This window comes from Parambassis ranga, unplaced genomic scaffold (genome assembly GCF_900634625.1).
Source record: "Parambassis ranga unplaced genomic scaffold, fParRan2.1 scaffold_24_arrow_ctg1, whole genome shotgun sequence".
In the NCBI taxonomy this organism is placed as follows: domain Eukaryota; kingdom Metazoa; phylum Chordata; class Actinopteri; family Ambassidae; genus Parambassis; species Parambassis ranga.
The window spans coordinates 2,313,416-2,318,438 of NW_021144797.1; the positions used below are offsets into that span (position 1 = coordinate 2,313,416).

The 5,023-nt window shown below is 42.6% G+C and overlaps 1 non-coding gene across 1 annotated transcript; it reads right to left on the reverse strand.

The window, feature by feature from the left end:
• Positions 1–960: 960 nt before the first annotated feature.
• trnas-gcu (transfer RNA serine (anticodon GCU)) lies at positions 961–1,042 on the reverse strand. Its single transcript has one exon. It is a non-coding gene; the product is annotated as a tRNA-Ser (tRNA).
• Positions 1,043–5,023: the final 3,981 nt, after the last annotated feature.

The window sequence follows — 5,023 nt, forward strand, 5'->3', positions numbered from 1 at the left end:
TGCTTGGTTTAACACTTTGTGTTCACTGCATCATTCCACATGTGTTCCTTCATAGCTCTGATGTCTTCAGGATGAAGCTACAATGTAGAAAGTCATAAAAACAAAGACAAACCACTGAGTGACTTTTGACTGGTACATTTAAAATGTCATCATATGTCCTAACCAGCAGGGGGAGCACTGATCATAAACTCTCTGTCTCACACGTTATTGTCATGTGTTTTTATGGAAGATGATGCTGACTGTTGTTTTCCTCATCATCCAGCTACACCCTCCTTCCTAAAATGCAGGCTGGAGGATGCAGGCATCAATCCCCCTACCTCTCGCATGCTAAGCGAGCGCTCTACCATTTGAGCTAATCCCCCATGTACAAAGGGTCAATTGCAAGTCAATCAGGACTCACTGCACTACATGAAGTGTACTAGTGACGAATTGGAAGCATCAGACTTTTAATCTGAGGGTCCAGGGTTCAAGTCCCTGTTTGGGCAGAACACTTTGTACTCCCTCTTGCTTGTACTCCCCTTCCCTCTCTGTTAATGTGCTTGGACAGAGCTCTGTGAACAGCCAGCCTCTTTGTGTCTTGCCCTTCTTGTGCAAGGTGTCAATGGTCGTCTTTTGGGCAACTGTCAAGTCAGCAGTCTTCCCCGTGGTTGTGTAGCCTACAGAACTAGACTGAGACCATTTAAAGGCCTTTGCAGGTGTTTTGAGTTCATTATCTGGTTAGAGTGGCTCCAGGTGTCTTCAATATTGAACCTTTTCACATATTCTCATTTCCTGACCTACTGAATGTGGGTTTTCCATTAATGACTACAGCTGGACCAATGCACAGACTGTGGACTTCTCCATAGACTGATCTGTGTAGATAGGACACCAGTATTACTGTCCAAACTGTCTGAAGTTGGAATGTTTATGACACCATCAACTGATGATCCTGTGTCAGGACGTTGACCTTAAAATATGAAACGACGAGGATGGGATTCGAACCCACGCGTGCAGAGCACAATGGATTAGCAGTCCATCGCCTTAACCACTCGGCCACCTCGTCTGTTTGATTAACATGTTTTCACGGCTTCGAGCGAAAATAAGCTGCAAAACTTGAACAAGGTCACAGCTTTTGCCTTAAACATAAGCATCTTGTCAAACTTTGACAAACATTGAAGGCCAGTTTTTGGAGTAGTTGTTTGGTTTCTCCATTGTACAGATCAGAGCATGCCACACTGCACTGGACTGCATATATCCAGGGGTGGACTGCATGTGTCCAGGGGTGGACTGCACATATCCAGGGGTGGACTGCACGTGTCCAGGGGTGGACTGCATGTGTCCAGGGGTGGACAGCATATATCCAAGGGTGGCAGTAACTATTGTAATTAAGTAGTTTTTCTGGGTACTTGTACTTTATTTTTAAGCCAGTACTTTTACTTGTACTAAGTACAAATGTAACAAAATAATGTACTTCGCTATTTTTAACATCACAATTCGTTACTGAGTACACTTATTATTTTGAATAATGACCGGCCTTTTCTTAACCAATAAAGATACCAGTTACAAACTGACCAACATGGCTGACATTTGACTGACTGACTGACAGACAGTCCGTCCTATGACAGCCAGGTGCACGGTCACTGAAGGGGACATCTGATTGGACCCTTGGCCCTGATATAAAAACCGTGTGGCGCGAACAACGGTCAGACCCTCCTTCATCAGCTTATGAGAGGTAAGACGCGGTTTGCTCCTCCCGCTTGCTGTTAGCTTCCTAGCTTAACATAGTCATGCTGATAATGTTGCTACATGTTTAAAAACGTTTCATACATTGGTGTTATTGTGCAGTGTGGAGATAATGTGGATGTGCTGTGTGTATTTGTCCAATAACCTGCTCTGCTGTGAGTCTAATGGTTGGCCTGTTTAACATGTGCTGCTGTTTCAAATGTGCTGAGCTCTGTTGATGGAATGTTCTGGAAGAAATGTCTCTTAAAGCTCTTCTCATGGTGCTGGCTGCTTTTTGGAGATTATGGTGTGTTTTACAAACGGTCTGTGCCGTGCTGGTTTGGTACAGACAGGCGTGGCTGTTAGCCTGGGGCTGCTAGCATGTGGCTGCTAGCATGTGGCTGTTAGCCTGTGGCTGCTAGCCTGCTAATGGAAAAGTACTGTGGCTTATGTTAATCAGGTGCTAAATGGAGCAGGGCTCATTCATTTTAACAGTGAACTGAGAATATAAGCATTGCTTAATATTGCTGAAGCTCTGTAATGATGTGGCCGTTTCATGCTGTCTTCTCTCTGCATATTGCTAATATTAAATTAAATTAATTAAACTTAATTTAAATTATTAAAGTAGTTAGTGTATTTTGCTGCATGTGAAAGGCTAACAGGGTCAGTGAGTCCTAATCATGTGTGGTTTCATATTAATGTGCTGCTTTGGTGCTATAATGCTCTCAATGAATGAAGTTGTGTGGGACAGTGTAAAAGCATCAGTGCAGCTGTGACTGGGTAAATGACAGTGGTCTGCCATGTTTGGTTACTGTGGTTAGTGCAGTGTGTTGTGACTGAAAGTGTAATAAGGAGAGGCCATAGATGATGAGTGCTGTGTTAAAGCACACTGTCATCACCTTGGTAGCATTAATATGTGGGACAGCCTTTTTACTAATTGACAGATGTAGTTCTTGTGTGTGTTGTGTGTTGTTCTGCTGCTTCTGATGCAAATGTGTGCTTCACTCTTTCATCACTGGCAGTTTATACGATTTAAATCAGGTTGACAGACTGGTGTTTATAGTAAGTGTGTAATGTGGCTGAGGGACAGACTAAAGCTGTGAGAATGCACCTGCTGCTTGTTCTTGGTTTGTGCTGACTTTGCCTCTGTGCTGCTTCAGACTTGTTTTTGTGTTATGGTGTTCATTACATTAAGCAGTGAGGCTGTCTACAGAAGACGTGATCTGAACTTTGTCAGTCATGGCCTCTGGCAGCCATTTTGTCTTGTGCTCCCATGTCAGCCATTTTGTTTCTGTTAGGTGTTTATCAGGCTTACAAAGTGGCTGACAGATGACTGTGGATAATCAGCTACCTCTTTGTAGTAGTAACATGGATGCTAATGTGTGGGTTAGCCTTTTTTAGCTCATTGACATGTGGTTGTAGATCGCAGGGACCTTTCTGTGTTTGTGGGTAATTACCAGAAGTCCTGGATTAGTAATGAACTTTAAATAACAAGTACAGCTCCCAGTCTGCTAACAGGGTCACTCACACACCATCAGTATGACCTATATGCATCATGGTGATGGTTGTTTCTTGACCTGTGTTTATTTTGCAGCCATGCTGATTCATATTTGTTACTTTTTGTATGCTATGCTGTTGTAAATTGAGCTGCCTGACACCTATGCACAGCACCGATGATCCTGAACTTGTATTAATCACATACTCAGCTGCTTGTGCTTCCATGTCAGCCATCTTTTTTCTGATAGAAGGTTTTCAGGCTTACAAAATGGCTGACAGATGTCTGTGGATAATCAGTCCCTCTTTACTTAGTAATATTGATGCTAGTGTGTGGGTTAGCCTATTTTTATTTATATTGATTGGCAAACTAGGAGCTGTACTATGTCAAAGATCTGACTAGGGGTGGGCGATATGGCAAAAATTTTATATCACGATTCTTTAATGATAGAATCACGATCTCGATTTTATCACGATTTGTTTTTACATTGACACTAATTTGCATGTTTCTGTGTAAATGACGTCAGGTAGCCTGCTCTGTCACCTCTCAAAAACTATCAGTAGATTTTAAAGGCAAACAACAACTGATAACGTGCACTCAGTATTAGTTTTCAATACACATGAAAATTTAAATAACTTACAGAACAAAATAAAGTTTTATTTCAAATAGGTTAAAAAGAAGACTAATGTAATTCTGTAAAGTATTAAGTAAGTAACTCTTAAAGTTCAATGTGATTTAGAACAAATGATCAAACTTTAATGGGAATCATATCTAAGGACAAACGGAGCTGCTGCTGTCAGCTCTGTCCACCGTTTACTAGAGTCCTCATGGAGCCTCTTCATCAAATGCCTGCGTTATTGTTTTGGTGACGTCATTAGCTGTTGCCTCCGTCTGCATCTGATGCACACACACACACACAGGTGTAGAAGAGCTGCTGACGGCACAACAGCAGCAAACCTGAATATAACGAGCTGGTAATGTTCAGAGAGGTGGGCGCGTACGTGCTCGTAGCATTATAATACACGCGGCCCTTCCACTGCGACACACGTCGCGCGCACACACAGACACGGGCTTAGAAGACGCGCCGCTGCTGCCAGCAGAAACAGTACCGAACATAAAGGTGGAGTTCGTTTTAGGGACCAGTTGCTCCGTTCTCTTTTCGTTTTTAGCCGTAGCTTCCTAACAGGGAGGCTGTCATTGGTTGGTCGTGTTCACATTAAGCGCACTGAGAGTTGGACGAGGAAAAAAACTCATGCGTCTGCGTGAACATAGAACTGCAATTAATAGAACGTGCTCTATGGACGATAAAACGATCTGTCCATTCTGGTAGATCGCCGATACGTTCAAATCCTTCATGATCATTTATCGTCAAATCGCACAGCTCTAGATCTGACTGTGGTGTGGTTTTCTGTGTGATATAAGATTCTACATTCACCTCTTTGCTGCTGTGTGTTTTAGCCTGTCTGACAGTATCAGCAGTGAATTCTGAGTGTGGCTGCTTTCATAGACAGACTGATTTTGGTCTTATATGTTTGTCATCATTAATGAAGCTGTGTGGGACAGTGTAATCAGTGCTGCTGAGATTGTGTATGTCATAGTGGGGTGTGCCATGTTTGACATGTGATTAGTACAGTGTGTGATAAGAGATCAGACTTGATGTGTGCTGTGTAAAGTGGATGGAGTCAGGTGTCATAATCTTACCTGCTTTATTTAATGTGTGGATTTGTGCCTTGTATGTGAATAGGTTGTCAGTGTGTTGATCTGAACTTCTGTCAGTCACTGACTCTTCTTTTGGCATCCATTTTGTGTTCTTCCATGGCAGCCATT